The sequence below is a fragment of the Rattus norvegicus genome, chromosome 13, assembly GCF_021556685.1.
Source record: "Rattus norvegicus strain SHRSP/BbbUtx chromosome 13, alternate assembly SHRSP_T2T, whole genome shotgun sequence".
NCBI classification, from domain to species: Eukaryota; Metazoa; Chordata; class Mammalia; order Rodentia; family Muridae; genus Rattus; species Rattus norvegicus.
This window is the reverse complement of record NC_141546.1, coordinates 59,145,001-59,167,147: the sequence shown is the minus strand read 5'-3', so window position 1 is coordinate 59,167,147 and position 22,147 is coordinate 59,145,001. Positions and strand designations below refer to the sequence as shown.

Here is a 22,147-nt window from a genome sequence, read left to right as displayed (position 1 = left end):
GGTGATATAGCTAGCTTAAAAAGCAATCTTTCAAACCATCAAGAGAGGAAGGAAGAGCTGCTGAAACTCAGAAAAGATAAAAATAGAAAGTTAAACTGCAGCGGATTCCAACTTCATGCTTTCAACAGCTTCCTTTCTCTCAGAGTTTTAATAGCTTAACTTTAAAGAAATAGTGAGTGGAGGAGAGGAGAAAGGGCTTAACACAATTGTGTCTGTATCTACAAAGAAAATTTAAGGGAAGCAAAAAGGCTAATTAATGAAGGGAAAGGATGGCTGAATAAATAATTCATCTAAACACTATCTGGTCTCATGGCCTTAAAAGTTAATCATAAGACGCAAAAAAAAATTATATGTGTTATTGTAAAAGTTTAAAGTAGCCTCTCTCTGTTTCTTTCTCTCTCTCTTTCTTTGTGAGTGTGTCAGAATGTGTGTGTGTGTGTGTGTGTGTGTGTGAGAGAGAGAGAGAGAGAGAGAGAGAGAGAGAGAGAGAGAGATGTCTGTTTCTTCCTTTCTCTCTTTTTCTTTTAAACAGTGTCTGCTATATCCTGGTCATGCCTTGAATTTTCAAAGCAAGAGGAAATGAGAATGACACATCATATCTTTCTCATTCTTTTTAACTGCCTCAGCCTCTGGAAGTATCCGGTCCTATCAGACAAGGTTTTAGGTGCTGATGAGAGGATGCTCAGATCTTCCTGTTGTTAGGCAGATATTCTACTCACTGCTCTACATCCTCAGTAGGAAGGTTTAATGGTGGTAGCTTTTTTAATATTTTGTCTCATCTAAATTACGTCAACTGACATAATTTTAGTTATAGGAACACAATACAGGAAGATTTTAGGATAAAATAACTACATGCTACTATTATGGGCACAGCCTTGCAGCCTTAGCTTATCACTTGTGGATTTTTTTGCTTATAGAGCCGAAGAGTTTCAGAGGATTTCAAAAACACTATATTTGCTCCAATACTAAGCATTACTAATTACACATGCATTATGGGACACACTTGTAAAGTGCAATGATGTATGCAAAGTTCTTAAAACAGTGTTGCTTGGTTGGATTTATGTTTAATTAATGCATCTTCCTTGGATGGGTGTACGGGATTTGTGCCTTTGTTCTTCGCTATGCTGCTCTTCAGATATGGCAAAACCACTAAAAGTGAATCTACTACAGGGAAATTATGTCACTAGGGTGGAGGACCAGAGTGGACTAAATGGTAAAGGGGGAAAGCAGCCATGAGAATGTGAATGTGGCTTCTTCTGCTTCCTTAATGTTTCTGTCTCTTCTTTCTCTTGTATATCATGTTAGGACCTAAGTAGAAGTCCTCATCAGGACGCAGATACTTTTGCAGTTACCTAAGATGCTTTTCAGTCTCTAGAGATGTCTAATTCAGTCTCTAGAATTAACCTTACTAGTTTATAAAGTATAAAGTAACATCTCTTCTGACATAATTATTGACTATAATAGCATCCATTCCTTCAAGTTTACAGAAGGTCATATGAAGTTTTGGAACTTAGACCTGTTAACAATAGTCAGAGCATTATACCATAAAGAACAGGAAAAGAAATGATATAATTGTACATTTATTCATTCATCAAACTCACACTAAACAACCATCATATATGTAGCTAGATTTGAGCTAGATTTCCACCCTGGGTAAACTAGATTTGTACTATTACAGCAGGTGCTGCAAATGTAACAGTCAGGCATGTTCAATCTACCATATTACAGCACATTGTCATGAGGCACAGATGTCATGTCTCACACCTGAGTTATGAAACACTAGCAAAAAAGAATCATAATATTTTGAATAAATTTATCCTTTTGTGTTGGGCTATATTCATGGCTGTCCTTGGATGGATAAATGGGCCATAGGCTGGGCATGGCAGATGCTTGGGCTAAAAGTTTTACCAAGTCCAGGAAAAGACAGAAAATATGTCATATTTGGCATAAATACTTCTGCTCAGTCTTGAAAGACATTCACATGTTATTCAGAAGAGAAAGGCTATTCAAATGGAGGTTGTGATTTTTAAAATGTAGAAATTGAAAAACAAAACAATAACAAAAAGAATTCAGAATTATTTAGGAGAGAAGAATGGACTGGGTTGCCTGAAAAAGAGACAAAATTATTGATTAATGATCTGCATTAGTGAAAAGGCTTGAGTAAAGGGGACAAAGACTAAACTCCAACTTATGTCACTAAATACATGGCAACATGAGCTAGGGGCCATAATTGTGAAGCACTGAATAGGATCAGGAAACCATGGCTTAATTATCTCCTCACATTCTAGATATCCAATGTTTTTAAATCAAAACCAACCTACTCTATTGATAGCATTTTCTGCCAATACATTAGGTAAATGGTATGTAGATAGATAGATGATAGATAGAGAGATAGATAGAGAGAGAGATAAGAGAGAGAGAGAGAGAGATGACAGGTAGACAGGTAGACAGATAGACAGATAGACAGATCAAACTTTTTATTATTTAGAAATATACCATGTACGATGTATGGAAAGTTGAAGTTTGCGTCATTCTTTTTAAACTTCACCTACACTGAAAAGAACATAAAATTGTATATGTATGGGGTTACTCAGAAAAGTGAAATACAGAGATATTTCTGGAACATTTACATAAAAACCAGATGAACAGAGAAACGCTCATAAAATGAAATTTAAATGTGGAAATGGGGTCAAAACAATATCCATGGGAAGAGAACGATACTTCGGAAGAGAGTAATAAAGCAACATAAAATATAAATGAGAGAACCAATGCCTTTCCAAATGACTCAACTGACAAGTGTCACTTTCCTTGGGAATTCTAGTACTAAAAAACATAGCATACCCATTTTATAATAACACAATAGTACCTATTTAAATTAGAATTTTTATTGGTGGTATATATTGGATTGGAAGATTAATGTGAAGTCCCAGTTTTCAGTAGCATATAACTTTGGCAGAACATTTAATTTCAAATGGAGGCTGGCATGAGATGACTCTGTCAGACTCTAGTCCTTGCCAAGTTTGACAAACATCTAGTTCAGCTGTTTTGGGCTAAGATACATGCCAAAGCAAAGAGGGGTTTTTTTTGTTTTGTTTTTTATTTTGTTTTGCATTCAATTCCAAACATTTTTCATCATAAAAGTCAAAAATGAATAAATGACTGTTTATTGTGATGACTGTTAATTAATATAAAACAACCCACACAAAAAGTTTAAATGAAAAGTTATTTGATAAACAGTCATGAACAAAAGAGCTAACAAAAAGAATTTAGGTTGTTGTGCCCAGCTCACTTTCACCAAATAATTTTCAAGAGAAATTTAGCACCTTTATGTCTTAGTTTATGTCAATAGTGAAATTAAGAGATTATTATTAAGTTGCATAATCATAATAGTGAAAATATAGCCAGGCAGCTTGCAAACTTAAACATGTAATTTTTACTTTTCAATACTCTAGGATTATAGAACTTAAATTGTATTTTCAACTCTCCAATAGGAACATATATGCAGGCAAAGTACCAATGCACATAAAATAAAACAATAAATAAAACATTAAGAAAAAAGGTAACACAAAGTCCCATAAATTGCATAGATGACTGAATGGTAGCTCAAATTGTCCCTAGGGCCTTCAAAAACATTACAATGACAAAATAAATTTAATTTCATAAACTAAGCAAATGCCTGACACAAAAAAAAATTTATTCAGATAGAGCTAGGCTGCATAATACCACATTATGAAAAAAATCCTGAATTAATGACAATATTTAATTTTCTCACCAACTACAAATATCAAGATTTTCATTGTCATTTAAGCATTTACACAGATTAACAAGTATATTAGAAAATACTTGCCTGATTCTAAACAGTGCTGTAATCATTGACTGGTTATAAAATATGTTTTGAATATTTGTGGCTAAAGTATGACTCTAAGAATATTTGAGATAATATGAAGTACATTCGATTATGATTTGGGCAATTTACATTTTAGTAATCTTATACATTTCGTTCCATGACTCAACATTAAATGTCTGACTGTGTTTTGTCTACGAGTGTACTAAATTCCGGTTGTGCCCATAGGAGCACTGTTAGGTTATTGTCAACACATAAAATATTTTTTGCAATTCAGCTCATTGACCAGGCATGATTATTATCAGACTCACTCTGCCACTGAATTTCTCAGTCATTATTTTAAAACCACAGGCAACAAGTGAATAGGACACAAACAAGCCTCAAATAATCACAGTGGGGTTGTAGGGGAATGACAAGTGTTTTGCATTTCAGTCTATGTGGAGTTCAAAGAGATCAAATCTGTATTTTTGTTGTTCTACTAACAGAATTTCCATAGCAGATTTTAATTGAAGAAGTGGCTTTCCCTTAGTGTTTAATCAAATAAAAGCAGTGTATGACTTAATGTCTTTAGGACAGTAGCCATTTAAGATGTGTAGGTATGTGATAACAGCTTGTCTATCACGGAAGTTATTACAAATATGTAAATGTACCATCCGTAAGAACGGATAGATGCTCCTTTAAGACCTCATTCCAAGTTGAGTTTAAATAATGATTAATGATTATATTTTGTTTAGTATATAGGACACTAATGGATATCTGCTTGCTAGACGGTTTTAATGAACTTGGCCCCATTTAAAAAAAAAAAGCAAAACTCTATTCATGGCAGTAAGTTCAGGATGATTCAACTGAAACTCTTCCTTAAGCCAACTGTATTGCTTGATGCTGCATTGTCTGAGCTCATTTAAAAGTTTACACATGCGCGTTTATATACTGCAGTACTGAGCTTCTTAGCTCCCCAGAATACAGAGCACATTCTGCTCCATCTCATGCACTATATAGATTCCGTCTTTGTTAATCTGGCGTTCATGTATTCATACACTTTTGTAGAATTCTTATTTATACCTTCATAACAAGAACCTCTATATGATCTATCATTTGATATCAGATACATCAAGATCTTAGGAAAATACTCATTGTACATATGTAAGTATAATTTTTTTGAAAATAATATTGAAGATGAAAATATAAAACTGTTAAGAGAGTTAAGATATTTTAATGGGGTTTTATTTGGAAAAATAAGAGATGGATTCTACTTCTCTAGTCTACAATTAGGAATATAGAAAGCAAAGATAATACTAATTTTTACTATGTGTAATTATTAAAGTTGTATTCATTTAGTATTTTTCTTTCATTTAAAAATTTTGGATGTAATGACATCATTTCTTTCTTTCTTTACTCTGTTCAAACCCTTCCATTTACCCCGTTTTCCTCTTTCTCAAATTCATGACCTCTTTAATCTTTAGAACATTATGCATTAAAGCATAATACCCAAGTACTCTCTACTTCCCTCCCTGGGATAGATGATACAAGAAACAAAATTTGAAACACTAGCTCCTTTGTAACGTATAGGGCATTTTTATTTAATATGAAATTCATATATTGAAAATGAAATTTTAGAGGACATGAAATAGAAGCCAATATAATGATTACCTTTTATGCGTAAGACCTAGTAAACCCTTCCCTGAAATTAATAGAAAAAATTATAAATTACGTATTTATTTTTATATACTTTTAGCAGAACGGGAATGCATTACTTTAGTTTTCTATGTATCTAAAGTGTTCAAGAAATATTAAATGAAATTTGAAAAACTCTCTGTGCCATTACAAGATATTAACCATTCCCTTCATTAGACATACCCTTCATGCTCAAATTATAGAAAGTCTAAATATTATTTAGTGTACTAGTTTCTTGCATCCTTCCCATTTGTACCTCCTTATTTGCGTGGCAACTTCGTCTAGAGCCCTAGGTCCCATTTTCTGCATTTCCTTAATCAATGTTTTCTTTGAGCAGCATGCTGGCATAGTCACACATCACTGCTGAGGTTCTGCAGCAACATTCTCTTTGTTATGTCTGGCATCCACTTAGTGGCTCTTTCTCACACCCAAAGTAAGACTGTTTCAGTACCGAGTAGTGGGAGACATCTGGTCTTAATAATGTCAGTATCATCCTATAAGACTAATAAGCCATGTAAACATTATGGGTTGGAGACTCAAAAGTGATTTTGACATTTTAGAGTTATCAGTTGATTCCCATTAGCTAAAATTTGACTTAATTTTCTGAGTAATGTCAGGGATATTCTACCCAGAAGTGTAATCATCTACCAAGCTGCTTTTTAATGCTGTTGTTCCTCATTTAGTTTGATTTTTAATCAATTTTCCATTACAAAATTACTTTTACTGAGCTTCCTCAGATAATCAGGATGGAATTGTGATCATAACAAAGAACACTCTCCTCATAAACGATGTCAATAGCTTTTCTGAACCTCAAAGATGCCCCACTCTGTCCTATCTTGAAGTATCTCAGGAACGCTTGGCTCTCTTCAATGTGTTAGTGATGATACCGAGATACTACAGAACTGCTGCCTTATATCCTAATGCATATCTAAATGCAAAGAGGCTATTTTTTTTCTTTAATAAATGCTTCTCTGAAACTAAAGACTCATCACTGGGTAGACAAATTAACATTGAAAAGGAAATTGGAAATGAAACAAAATTACTGGCCTTAATGTGTATTATATTTGGAGGGAGGTATTAGCCAGAGAACAATCATTACCCTGAGAATAAATGTTAAATGGAGATACAACTTCTTTGTAAGTATTATCGAGGGTACAAATTTTCCCATATAAAAGATAGAATTTATAATAATTACACTATTAAAGTATAAAAAGAAATCAAATCAGCAGGGCAGAAAGTTTAAAAAAGAACCAAATTAATCGAAAAGCATGATGAACCATGCTTGGTAATCTAACAACAATTCATTTTTCATATTTTTATCCTGCTCTCTCTATTTCTCGAGCATCAGTCAGCACCTCACAACAGTGTGGGAGCCCTTAAACAAAGCTTTCAGAATGGCAGCATTTATACTTTGGACTCAGTGAATTGCTTCGAGGCTTTGCTGTTTATCTCTTAATCCTTTATTGTTTAATAATCTTCCTTCACAGATGGTGACATTCAAATTATACTTTCCCAATGTAAATAATGCTGAAGAATGCAGATGTAAACCCGAATAAATCAGATTTGTCTGAGGTGCCTGAGACAAGGGAGAAAAGGACACATGGTGAGGCCGGACACATGGTGAGGCCGGGCACATGGTGAGGCCGGGCACATGGTGAGGCCGGGCACATGGTGAGGCCGGGCACATGGTGAGGCCGGGCAAACTTCTTGTTTCATTCCGCTCCTGGTGACTTTTTGATTCCTGGGCAGGTGTGGAGTCATCGGAGCAGATTGTATCTCAGTATTAACTCAATCTTATCAACTGTTTACACTGAGTTAGGAGGGTGTGCTTGTCAACTCATACAATTATGTGACAACGCCGATGGCTGTGGTGCTGGGAGTGGAAGGATAACTGGCTAAACTCTGGTAAGCTATACATTAACATTCAACAAATACCTTTGTGTAAAAACTCAGCTACCTTTTGCTTTCAGGTAGCCCAGGTGACTCCCTTCCCACTTTGCGATGGGGTTTCTCCTCCTGACTCACAGTGCAGCTAAGAAATCTATTATCATTAATTCGCTTGTCATATTCACGTTGTGTGCATAATGGAAGGGTGGAATGCTAAGTAGCTTTTTACAAAATGAAGCGGTACGAGGAATATTTGGCAAGCTTCAAGAACCAATGCAGCTTTAAAAAACTAATCACTCCTAAATGCAGATAACTGGTAAATATCCTAAACGGTATTTACAAAAAAGAATAGGCCTGGCACATCGACCCACATTCCCACTCAGCCAATTCTTTTAAATGTAGTTTAGCTTAATGACCATTGGCAGGTGATTTTTAAAGCTTGTTTAGACTCATATAATGAGTTAAAAGCAGAAAAAGTATTTTCCTTCCATGCCCCAAGCATATTCAGTATGACAACCATGGTACTTTCTCCTCCATATTAATTTTGATTAAAGAACAAAATGTGACGGTAGTAGGAGAATGGTCCAAATATTTGCCTACAAATTTCCAGTTATTTTTATACTGAAGAGCTTATTTTCAAAGGTTCGCTTTATAGAAATAAGCTATATGCCAGCAAGGAATTTTGTGCCCTAATTGGCTAAGACTATCTGGTTAAAAACCTCAATAACCTTCCATAGAGGAATAGGCTGGAAGTGCACAGGTCCATCACAGTATCTCCATCTAAGAGGAAAACTATTACCAAGCAGACAAAATGGCAGAAGTCATACAGGGAAAACAAATAGGTCTCCGGACCACATAGAAGAAAGGATTAGATATCTGATGGTTATGCAAGCCACAATACTAGAGCTTACCTGTAATGTATTATTCCTTGCGGGAGATGTGGGTCTCTTAATGTACATCAAATTTTGGAATTAACCAGTTTGGAGCTTAAGGAATTTTTGACAGTTTCTTTTTAAATTTCATGGCTGATTTTATAATTAGCTAACATAATATAAAATGTGGGCTTCTTACAGGGAGGAAAAGGAAAACTCATTTTGAAAGGGATCCTTCAGCTTGCAACCCCATAGAAAACAACCATGCCAACCAACCAGAGCTTCCAGGGACTAAACTACCGAAAGACTATACATGGACTGACCCAGGGCTCCAAATTAATAGGTAGCAATGAATATCCTAGTAGGGGCACCAGTGGAAGGGGAAGCCCTTGGTCCTGCCAAGGTTGGACCCCTAGGGAAGGAGAATATGGGGGGGGCAGTAAGAGGGATGTATGGGGGAAATACATGTATGGGGAGGGGACGGGGGCTTATGATCAGAAAACAGGGAAAGGGAATAACATTTGAAATGTAAGTGAAGAAATATATCTAATAAAAAATTAAAAAAACTGATTCTAAAAAAAAGGGATCCTTCCTAGGATCCTTCCTGAGAAACGTAGCTTCATTTTGCCAACCAAACTCATATGATCTCCAAAGTTATATCTTTTATGTCTCATGTTTATTATAAATTTCTTGTTTCACCAATGAGCATATGGACACATTATCAGGCTTCAAACCATGTTTAACTAAGTTGGAGAATTGTTGACTAGTAAGTAGAATTTTCATTTTTCTTAAGTGATCGTCAAATTAGTTTTCCAATATTTTAGTCCTACCTGTACTCCAAGAATATACCAAGTGAATCTGATGTTTCATAGTGAGAAAAATTGATTCACAGTGAAAGTCATAGGGTTTAATTTGATCGTTATGACATAATTTATAATCTGTAGCTAACAAATGTTATTTTATGCAATAGAAACTAGTGCTTCTATGTAGGTTTAGATTTTTCAAAACCTCCTTTAATTAGAATTCTTAAATGCTTCAAACCTCTTTCTAGCTCACTGACCAGAGGTAGCAGAGGAAAAAAGTTAATAGAAATTTGGGGGTGTGGGGAAGCAGTTCTTCGGGGTAATTTTAATCTACATTGTCAGGATATCAGCAGTCCAGGCTAAAAGCAAATATCAAACAAGGCTCTGATTGCAGGGGATTTGTTGGAATTGGCAGGGGTCAGCACAAGCAGCAAGAATCAATCAGACTACCACAGGAAGTTCTTTGGTTCGTATCATTCTATGAAATGAAGACCACTGAAGACCAGCGAAGCATCCCAAGGCATAACAATGCAAGAGCTTCCTCTCACTGTCTGTGTGGTTAAATTTATATTACATCACCAGCCCTCTCAGGCATATTTCCAGCAAAACATCATATGCCATCTCATGTGCTTGCTTCAGCAAAACATCCTCCCACAAGACAGCTTCCAGAAAAACATCTCAGGCATAACTGAGTTTCTAAAGAAACCAGAAATTTCCACTTTAAATCTGAGTCATGGACATATACACACAAGGACTCACAGAAATATATACACATATATAATATATATACACATATATAATATATATATACATGCTATATAATAACAGTAAAAATGTATACTATTGATAAATACTTATAAAATATTTATAAAACATATGCATAATTATGTATTATATATACATTATCTAGATAATTTGAATGATTTTGCAATCAAATTTATATCTTTGTTCAATTTAGTTTACTACTACATTCCTCAAACAAGGTCTACCATGCTGCTTTTTATCTTTGTTGCCATATTATTCACAATAGACAAGTGTGGGAACAATCGCGACATCTGAAAAACAATTTCATTGTTGCCAAAAATGAAATAAAATTCTACTTAGCCTTTAAAAAGGATATTAGCATTTGGTAGGTGAATTAAGTAGGTTCATAAATATAAATCTCACATCAACGCAATTGTGTGTAGTACCTAAATATTCAAACATTCAGATGTAGAAAGGTTAATGGTAGTTACCAGGATCTAGGTTTAAGCATAGTGAATGGATGGCCAAAAATTCCAAACTCTCAGTGAGACAAGAATGGTCACTTCTGGTAACCCACTGTGCTGCAAGGATCACAACACTTCACAAAGGTCAATGTTTGTAATTTTGGTCCTAAGCCTGTAGTAATGTTGGGGTGATGTAGTGTATTGAGAAGGAATTCAGGTAATAGGGTGTTCTTGTAAGGCTTTGGAGTTGGCCTCTTGAAGAGGATACTAAGATCATGAAATCTTAATTCTTTGCTTCCAGCTGCCATGTGCTAAGAAATTTTTGGGCCACACCCTTTCCATTATGTTTTGTACTGTGATATCCATAAATGCTACAGAGCCAAGAGTTATGGGTTAAAACCTTTGAAACCCTGAGACAGAATATCTTCTTATGAATTAATTATCTGAGGTGTGAGGTCACATTAATAAAAAGATGAGAAATTTAAAACAAATACAATTAGCAATTATAGTTTATGCTTCAAATTGCTAAAAGACTAGATTTTGAATGTTCCTAGCACAATAGGTAAGTATAGGAGATAATGTACATATTAACTTGCCAGACCAATTCATTGTATAGTAGTTACATGGACTGTGCATAGTATTAAATCATATGGATACACAGTTATTAGCTTTCAAGTAAGCTTTAAAGAAAAAAAGTGAGATGAAATTTAATAGTGAAACAATTCTACACTGACTAATTTAAAATCAAGCCAACAACTTTCCTGACTTCACAAAATTCTCGTCTTTTAATCTAGTACTTAGCATTGCTAAAATCATGGCAGAGACCCCAAACACTCTGAGGAAAAGAGGGTTCAGAGAATAAAATATCAAACTGATTCTTTCCAAGACATTTTCAAACTAGGATGCTTATAAAGTTAAACTCAACAGGGAGAAACATCCAAGAAGAATTTTAATTATGCCAATATGCAATAACCTTTTCTGAGAGCAAAATCTATTTTTACAACTTTTTTCCCAAGCAATTCGATGTTAACTATTTCTTACTAAATTTTATTTATAGAATTTCAATAACCTTTACTATTGCCATCACTTATTAAGTAAAATTTCTGTAAGTGAAGTCTGAAATATGGTTACTCTCTGCATGATTTATTTAAACTTTGTTTTCCGGTGACATGGACCCGGCATTCAGAATCTGTCAGGATAGATGGGTAGGCCCAGCTGTACATTTAGCTGGTCTAGACTTAGCTTGGGGGAAATAGGTATTCTATAGCATATAGCATATTCTATAGCATACCATTGAACATTTGGGAGCTACTGTAGCAGACAGATTTACTATCAAAGGAATCTGATATGGTTGACATGATCTAAATATCAGAATCATCAATCAAATGTGGACTTCACTTTGAATCTTGAAAACTCAATGTTTCTGGTAACAATTAACGTCATATTTTATAAATTGGGACTTCCAGAGGAATCAGAGGAATTTGTTAGCAAGAAGTAAGTTGCAAAGGGAATGCAGGCTATGTCTTTTCCTGGGATTTATTCCTGTATTTAAGTAAACAGTGAGTCACATGCAACATTATGCACAATGGCTCTGAGTTTGGTGGAACTTTTTCTAGATTAACGGCAACAACTCTGCATGAAGTAGGTGATAATTTTAATTTGAAAAATCTGTGGAAGCCCCTCCCTATGTTGCCCAACATCTCACTAACAATTGGTTAATAGCAGAGGTGCTGTTGATCCAGAAGACTGGACACTGTTAAGTTTATTTTCATTTGAAGATTGGTATCAAAAAGAAGTTGAAGAAATCTGGGAACTGCTAAGAATAGGACCACTTGAGACTGATCACTCAAACTTCATTTGATGGGAGAATTGTTTTTCCAGACCATCATACTGGAATGATATCATTGCTTGGAGCCTTTTATCTGAAGTCAGTGACAAATTGGAAATTTCAGCACAATCAGAGGAATTAACTACCAAAAAGTAAGTTGCAAAAGGAGTGCAGGCTAATTCTTTTCCTGGGAATTATTAACATATGTAAATAAGCAGCAGGTCAGTGGTAACCTTTATACATAATGGCTCTGGGCTTGGTGAAACATTTCTTGGATTAAGGGCCACAATTGTTAAAAACATCACTCTTATTTTCTGACATTGTCTATCTGTAAAGGGGGAGAAAGGAAGAAAAGAGTAGGAACTGTCTTTTCATGTGTTTTATTTCATGGAAGGCAACCAGTCCTTATGGAGTTAGCTGATACTCAGTTCTCCAACTACAGGCAGGCCTGTGTACACACAACTATATACCTGTCTTTGTGGGTTCCTCCGAACATCCAGAAAAGCCTCCACAATTAACAGATGAAGTGGAATCTTCTGTTTCTCTGGAAAGTCAGTTATGTTAAAAGATGGTTTGCTGGGGCACACAGGTGAAAGGATGTTTTGCTAAAGCAGACTCATAAAAGAGTGTTTTCCCGAAGCAGACACAGGTGAAAGGATGTTTTGCTGTAGTAAACATGTGAAGTTAACAAGAAATGTAAATATTACCCAACAGATGGTGGGTGACACGGGATGATGCTAGTATACTTTGTCATTCCTTACTGGTCATTGTTTGTTGTGACTTCATAGAAAAAGCATAAAACTTCCGGTGGTCTCCTGGAAGCTTTCTGCCACTTCCTCTAACTCAGGGCAACTGGCAGAGTGAATTGGATTTCTCTGCCTATGTGTCAGGAGCCCTTTTTGCCTGTTTCTGTGATAGCCTTCCTGTCAGGCAGTCAAACATGTCAGGTTCTTGCGGCAGATTTCCTGGTCTGCTGAGGGGATATACTTGAGGCTCAAGGCTCGATTGCGAACATTCTACTAATCTTGGTGAAGGAAACAAGGAGGCCTCCGAATGGGACTAGCTATCTTATGTACGTGAGCCATTTTCTCTGCTGGCTTGTGACTTTGTTTCACGTCGCACTGTAAAGGATAAGAGACCTGTGAGGGGCTGCTGCAGTAGGTGCAGGACAGCCCTCCCAATTTCTAAATCTTGTCTCTGAGTCTTCTTTCCATCTTTCCATTATCATCCTCACTTCCAGCTCAGAGGAATGTTTACTACCTTTGTACAGGCGGGCCCAGTACAAATATGTCACCTGATAAAGACTCATTTGGAGGCTTGCTAAGATTAACTCAAGTGTTATTTTGCTGAGGCAAGACCCATGGGAGGACATGTGGTATTTGGAAGGGAGTATAAATAGGACTCAATGGAGAGCGAAGGTTGGCTTGCACAGCTTTGCAAAACTTCATTGGTCTTAATTCTTCATCTTCACTATCATGGAGGACTGGCTGTGTCTCCTGGGTCATGACACCACTGCTGATTCGCATCCACCATCCTGACACTACTGAACTGAACTGCTGATATCTTGAGAATGCAGATTGGATTTGCTCCAAAGAACTATTTCTAAACAGGCCCACTTCCCCTGAATCCTAATAACCTTTCTTTTCTACTACCTCAGCTGGGCTAGAAGGGAGGTTAAAGCATTTAAGAACCCTTATTAAAAGTAGGTTTTGAAAGTTCTACACCTATATACAGTGAGGTGTTTTGTACTGATAGCTGGAGCCCAATAACCTATCTTGGTATCTGGGTAGGGACAGCCACAGACTACATTGCTATGATGTGCATTCCACCTAGGAGCCAAACCTTAATTTTTTTTGGCTTTTACTCTATTATTATTATTATTATTATTATTATTATTAATTATTCCATTCATATACATGTCAAATAATCTTCCTCTTCCAGGTTAACTACCACAAATCCCCCATCCCAACCTGCCTTCTCTCCCGCTTCCCTTTGCCTCTATAAGGGTGTTCCCCCCACACACATCCTCACTGCTCACGGTTCACCATTCCCACATCCCCATATACTGGAGTATCAAACATCCACTTTGTGGAGTCTTAAAGTTCCTTGAAAATGACTTTAGGAGCCATTGTCTCTAGGTAAAGTCTGTGCAACTAAGCAAAGAAACAAACAGCTGGAGACACTCTAAGGGCATAGCCCTTAGAGATATGTAAAGACAGGTAATTGGCAACGGGTTTAAATGTATGGCACTGTATTTCCTTGAAAAAATAATTACTTTTTCTCCTATGTAAGTTAAATTGCAGTGTTCCTGCATGCATACAAACATGCATGTGGACATGCATGCATACACAAACATATACACAGCAAATGACTTTTGACTTAATTTGCAGATAAGTAAATATATTTCTTATTCTATAGTGGGCCTTAAGTGTAATCAGATAATGATTGATTCTGCCATTATTGTACCAGTAAGCAGAACTAGCCTGGCAGGTCTATCCTATATAGTACAATATAATATCAATAGCTAGTTAATACCATTGATAACTGCTTTTCAGTGATGGCCTTCACAATTCCTTACAGCAAAATAAACCATCAGAGTAGCCAGCAGAATGTAAGCTTCTCCCTTGTTTCATTTGATTTCTCTATGTTCTGAATCAAGAGTGTGGGATATCTTTAGCAATAAGATGTGGCCCTCTGGTTCTAAAGAGTGACCAAGACAAAGAAGAATGGCCTGTATTGTGTTGTGTGACCCTAGGAACTTCTTGGCTCACATTATTCAGAGAGAACTCCTATCCTTGGCACTGGGGTTTCATTTAAAAGCCCATGACATTTGGTAGCAGCGTACCATATTTTTAAATTATATTTTTACTTCTTTTTTAAAAATAATTCCATCTTTACTTAGCTTATATAATAGTGTGTTTTTCATGTAACTTTCCCCCAAAGATATGTGACTTTTTCACAAGTGTCAGATAGGCTTAACCTTTTTTGCCCTTCCCTCATTCTCCTGCTCTGACTCATATATAAATCTTTACACCCCTATTATTTTCCTACTCTACATTTATATCACATGTTTTTTGCTATTTATCCCTATTTAGACCTCATAATATGCTCTAAACATACTTCTCAGGGCTCTTTCCATGTTTCCTAGCCTCTGTTGTATCTCAGTGCACTGAAACACAGAAATGTGAAACATCTATTTTAAGATACACAGATGACTGAGTATATACAGCCTTTATTGAATCACACTATAGAGCGAGCCATACAAGTTATGTTCTGCATTTACCATTTATAAAACTTTCAATGAATAATACACCTCAATTAGAACTTTCTCCTGCGCTATGCTGTTTTGATTGCATCTATTGGAGTATATTTTATATTTCCATTGATCTAATGGTAAAACTATTCAGGCTTTCATCTTCTAGGAAGTTTTATTCAACTTTTAAATAGGTAACTTGTTTTCTATTGTATGAAAATATCAAAAATAAAATCGAGGCTTAAAGGTTAAAAAGTCCTCTTTCTGCAAAGTTAGCTGGAGATGTACTACCTGTGTAGAGTTTGTAGGAGTCAGCTGTGCTCGATTTACACTTGTACCTTCATTTCCAAAAGACTAGAATAATGAAAGACTCTATTATCTATTGTTCAGACTTTGCCTCTCCTGTGCAGGTGAAGTTCAAGATTGAATTGCCGCAGTCTCTACCCGGAAGCTATTCAAGGCCAACAGAACCAAGCCTCTGCATAAGCCAGCTCTCTTCACACACAGTGATCGACATCCAATGAATATCTGCCCACTCTAAATCCAAGAAGGCCTATGCTGCAGCTTGAATGACCTTCAAGCCTCAGCTGAAACACAGATACACTGGGGTCACATAATGAGAACACAGTCAACTTTTCTGAGAAGGATAAGTGCCTCATGTCTTGTCTGTTTTCCTTGAGTTTTGTCTTTGTTGTTAGTCTGAATTACCCACTTCTTTTTCAAAACTGATCACATGTAATATTCTATGAGGAAGGCATCAGAAATCTCTACCTTCTGTCTGAAACCCACAAACTCAAACTGCCTTCTAAAGGCCTGTTTATGTGAATGAGCAAAAGCTACTCTTAACCTAAACTTCCATTTCAGTAAATAGCTGTGAATGCAATGACCCCTGGCAGTTAGAGATCCTGAGGTAAAAGGATGGCTGAGTCCTTAGCTCTAAACAGAACATTTATGCAACTCCCTCAAAAGCTCAGGACACACTGCAGAAGAGAAAATTGAAAGGATGTAAAGAGACAGAAGGCAGGGAGAAGGTCTATGAAATGTCATCTTGTGGTCATGACACAGAGATTACAATCACAAACTCGCAGCAGCTGAATTTACCTTCAGTGCACCAGCAGAAGACTGACCACTGAGCCAACAGCCAGCCATGGATGAAGAGAGTGTTCATGGGAACCCACCTTTCCCTATGGAATTATTGGCTATGGATGACTTCTGAGGGAGGAGTGGTTATGGTGTTCAGTTGTGTATCCACTACTCAACTAATCAGGATTTAATGAATAGTTTGAAAGCAATGATTGTATGTGTTTGGGTTAAACCCATGGGGCCAGCAGAACAAAAAACAATTATGAATGTAAGAAAAGGATTTGTAGAGAGAAGAGACAGTTGTCAGTGGTGTAATATATGTCAGACAGAATACAGAAATAGCTACCAGAATGCATTATATAATACATATCATTGAACTAATTCATTTAATAAAAAATTAGGAATATGTTCTCTTTGTTGACCCTTCCTTGGTTGTGCAATAGTTTTCATCTCTTTTCTCATTCTCTTTGTTCTGTCTCTCTTCCTTTCTTTCTTTGTCTTTCTGTTGTTTTGAAATATTATCATCTAATGAACCTCCATGAGTGACTTCAAGCCACCAGGTTACAGGCACTTCCAATATCGTTAATCTTCTTCAGCCTATCTGCTGAAGCATTTGGCCTTCACTGTGGCAGGCTGTGTAGGGAGCTTTCCCTTCCTAGAACTGTGTAGTAAGCCGATTGTACAACACCAATGGTGAGAACAGCACATCTTGTTTTTTTGCAGCATTAACCACTGTCTGCTCAATAACCAATATCCACAATTTACCCAGGTTGACAGTTGGGGAGAAGCTATGGTTCCTCTTTAAGTGGTACTGCCTCTTACTGACTTTCCCCAAGTAACTTGGATGATATTCCTTGAAGTTGATCCTGTGGTGATGCACACCTCCAATGGCATTCATTGTACCTGTAGAGCTTACTCATGCAGCTGTGACTCACATGGACACAAATTTCTGGGTCTTCCTCAATCTAGTAGTAGCAGAAAAGAAACTCTGTTTTCCTTTTCAGTCATAATTGTTCTGTAATTAGTGATTTTTTTTCTCTCATCTTTCTGGGTTTACTCTCTTGACTGGGAAGTTCAAAAACACAGTATCATACTCAAGTCCTTAATACAACCCATTTTCCCTGCCTATTAAATGAATATTTCTTTTTTATTTTGATACATCTGTTAAGATGGACTTCATTTAATGAGGCCTCTTGGTATGTGTGTGTGTGTGTGTGTGTGTGTATGTGTATTCATGTGTTTATGAGTGAATGGGTGTAGAAGTGTGGCCAAGTGTGCATGCATGTATCCTCTAGGTATAGCCATGTGAAAGTTATAGGATAGCCTTGGTTTTCATTTCTGCAGTTGTAGGGAGCCATTCTGAGCTATACAGTCACAAAGGATGTGGGGAGCGGGTGTGGCGGCAGTCCCAAGATGGCGGCCGTGACTGCAGCTAAGTCTCATGACTAGCACCTGACTTCCTCACACACCTGAAACTAGCCACGTCCATTGTGAGAGCTTCTCAGGTGCACCATGAGGCAAGATCAGGCCATGTGACTTGAACCTATGAACTGAGACTACGCAGTCTGGACTGAGGAGTTGGAGTTGACAGAGGATATAAGGGATTGTGCTCGGGGAAGAGAGAGGAGAGAAAAGGAAGGGAAGAAAAGAGAGATTGCTGCTTGCATGCAGAAAGAAAGGTTCCTGAATAAACTGCTTTGAGAAGAACATCTTGGTGTCGCTCCTTTCTGTGGGACGGAGACGGAAGCAACATGCAGTATTTTCTTTCTTTTAGATTGTTGTTGATTTTTGTCTTAGAAAGTACCAAGTACTTTAGGCTGTCTGATCAGAAAGTTCAGGGTCTCTTTGGTTTACCTCTCTCCAACTCTAGGTTTATAAAGATTCACCATCCCAGTTGGCTTGTTTTTACTTGGGATATGGAAATCAAACTTTTGTTCCTATGCTTTTAAGTAAGAATTTTACAGACCACTGTCTCTCCATCTTAATTTTAAAATATTTTCCTGTTGGAAATTCAGAATTCGCCAGTCTTCTAGTTCACTTTCTAATTTATAAAAATAATCCTATTCTGGGATACATCTTAATTCTGGAATCTCCTAGAAGTCAATCGTTAACCCCTATCTTTCTCCTTAGCAACAAATAATATATGAGTCGACTCACCTGGCACCATATGTTCACATACCTTTAATTTCCTGGTATATCTTAAGCTAGTATCATTAATATGAAAGTATCCCTAAAATTGAGTCTAACTTATGGAACTGTGTAATCAAAATTTCTACTTCATAATTTTTGTAAAGATTTCATACTTCTGCAAAGTTAATATCAAGTTCTTCCTACCCAAATCATTTTGTCCTTGCTAGTGTTTTTAATTTCATGATATGTGTCACATTGTCTTACCTATTGTTCTATTGCTATGAAGAGACAGCATAACCAACACAACTCTTACCAAAGAAAGCATTTGATTGGAACTTTGTTTATAGTTTTATCATTATCATGGGAAACAGACAAGAATAGTGCTAGATGAGTAGTCCTGATCTACACGCAGAGATAGAAACAATTGGCCTGTCATGGGCTTTTGCTACACAACAGTCTACTACCACGGACACTTATTGACTCCACGACTGTAATGCCTCCAGCTAGATCATGACCCTGAATCTTTCTAAAACACTAAAACAGTTCCATTCCCTCTTGACTAAGCAGCAAAATATATGACCCTCTGAGAGTCATTTTCATTCCAATCAACATACATATTTTCTCCAGCTGTTCAAACTAAACATTTGAGAGTATGAGGTGTCTATCTTTGTTGTGGTTTATGTTTTTCTGTTACAACTTACATAGTGAAGATCTCTGATTAAAATCAGCTTGGAACTTTTAATATAATTACAGAGTTTTTTTTTTAAATACTTTTCTCTCTTTTACTATTTTCAAATTGCAGACAGGTGATCCTGTAGCAATAGAACATGAAAAGACATCATATAAGGACACCTGTGTCCCTAAGTCACTGATATGGAAAACATCTTCCCATAAAAGCCAGCCAGTAAATCACAAACACATTAAGAAAAAATTAGAAATGAACTCTGTTGATTGTACCTAGTAAAATGTTATAGGCACTCACTACAGTGAGGCCTAACAAATATTATGCAACAAAAACAACAGGGTTGCTTAAGTGCTATTAATGTAGTGGTTGGGCAACATGACATGATGAACTAAAACAGAAAGAAAAAAGAAAAGTATGTAAAAGACTGTTGAGACATTGTTATATATGAATAAGTCTGGTATAATTTCACCTACAGAAACATAAAGTAAGGTACAACACAAAACTTATAATTTAGTATTGCCCTGCAGATCCAGGGTAATGTCAGTTTCGAAGTGTTAATTTTTAAAATGTACTTTAAAATTCATGATAGAATTATTGATTGTTAGGAAGAGATGAAAGAAAAAAAGTGTTTATCATGTAAGTTACTATGGCTTTAAACAACCTAATTATCAGGGCCAGAAATAATGAGTCAAGAGAAATCAGGGCAGAGGAGGAAGCGGCCCTGGAACATAGCACCAAAAGTCATCTCAACACTGGTCTACAAAAGCCTTTACATTAAAGTAACTCAGTTTAGCAATAAAAAAAAAATCCAATCCAATTAAAAATATTACTCCAAGATATGTGTTCTGTGCATTCTGAAATTGACTGTCATTAATCAGAAAGAAAATAGGTAGAGATAGGTAGAAAATCTCAAGCTTGGGGACTAATTTTAGGTGCAAATTTGTATTTACTGGCACACGGAACTATCTGGAAGCAAACAGATAAAAATGCTTCCTACGTTTTTTGAGGAAATTATATTGCCAAAGAAACTGCAAGCGTGCTCTAAAAATAGTCTATGACTGTTTGCTGAGTCTTAAAACCCTCTACTAAAATAACCCATGGGTATTAGATAAGGCTTGGGTATGAAGCAGCTGCCACAGCTATGCTTCCCCAAAGAGGACACAGTCCCCATCACCTACTTTAGATGGGGCCATGGAGGATAAGACTCCAGGAAGTAGTTTTTGAGTTGAGGCAGGATCCTCACAGAATAGTACATAAGGGATTTTATCACAAAACAAAATTAAGTTCAACTGGACCTTTTCCTGAACTCTGGTGAAGAAATTTTAACAAAACATGCTCAAGGATTTAATTACTGCTTCGTATTTGGGTCTTCTGTCCTATTTAAGCAAATATTGTTATAGTAATTTCCATGCCACCATGTGATGAAACATGGACCCAATGGAACTTGGGGAAGAAAGGGATTTTTTTTTGACTCATACATTCTGATCACAGTCAATAAAGGAAGGCAGGACAGAAACTGAAGGCAGGAACTTTAGGTCAGGAACAATAGCAGGGATTTAGAGGACTGGTACTTCATCTTCTTCAGAGTCCCCTTAGCTTGCTTTTTCATATGACTCAATATCACTTCCCCAGGGTTGTGTGGCCCAGAATGGGGTGAGTCCTTGGATATCAGTTATTAATTAAGAAAAGAGCAAACACATGGCTACAGGCCAATCTGATGAAGATTTTTTTTTTCTCAATTGAGGTTACTATTTCAGGTGATTCTAGCTTATATTTGACAAATAAAATAAAACAAACTTTATATTAAAATTTATAACTTTATTGGATATATAAAGTATTTAAGATCCTTTTCAGTTTATACGCCCTCAAAAAGAAAATCAAAAGTAAACATCAATAATATTCTCTGGACCATGTTGATTGCCCATTATATTCAGCTGGTGGAAATGGTTCTGAATCATTTCACTGAGAAAGATGATGAATGTTTCTTGGGCATGGAGGAAGGCTAACATATAGAGTTAATTAACAGATTGACTTGTGCTAACAGATACTAATTTTTGACTAAATATTTTTACATTCTTTTAGCTAGACATCTACAGGGATTACACCTTCCAATTTTCTTTGTACCTAGTTGCAACCAGAAAATAAAAATTTAATTCTTCCTTTCCATATCAGATATTGAAAAAAGAGATATGTAAGCTTCATGAAAAAGAAAAAATAATATTGCCTGGTCAAAACAAGAGAAAAGAAAGATCTCTAATCTATATAGAGACTGATGAACCAGAAACAGAACACTGCAAAATAAGAAATAAAACTATATTTGTCATTAAAATATTGTATTTTATAGTAGTTATAAAGAATATACGCATCATTATGAAATTTATAATAATTTTACATTTAAATTATATCCCTAAAGAAGAGGCACAGATAAGACAGGAAAAAGACACAGAGAGAGACAGAGAGAGAGAGAGAAAGAGAGAGATAGAGATAGAGACAGAGACAGAGACAGAGAGACAGAAAGACAGAGAGATAGCAAGACAGAGAGATAGCATGACAGAAAGAGATAACCTTATACTTTCAAATTTCAAATTTCAAATTACCCATCACATGGTAATAGAGAAAAAAATTTCAGAAGTATTAAAGAGTAAAACCAGATATTGGAGTACATTTATGACTTTAAGTCACAGATCTTTTAAAAGGTATTAAATATTAAGATGCCTGCCCAACATTTTAGCAAAATTATTCTATTTTTAGTTTTCAGTATTATAGATTGCAAAAAATTTCTCTCAGGATCAAGATGGTTTATCAGGTCAAGTTCAATAGAGAACAAATATAAAGAGTTCAATTGAAATTTTAAGTAAAATCTTTACTGTGCTAAAAAGT

General features: G+C 36.1%; 1 long non-coding RNA gene across 1 annotated transcript; it reads left to right on the top strand.

The window, feature by feature from the left end:
* The first annotated feature begins 12,944 nt into the window (after positions 1-12,944).
* Positions 12,945-16,858, top strand: LOC108352644 (uncharacterized). The gene is made up of 2 exons (XR_015635526.1): positions 12,945-13,188; positions 15,760-16,858. It is a non-coding gene; the product is annotated as an uncharacterized LOC108352644 (long non-coding RNA).
* Positions 16,859-22,147: the final 5,289 nt, after the last annotated feature.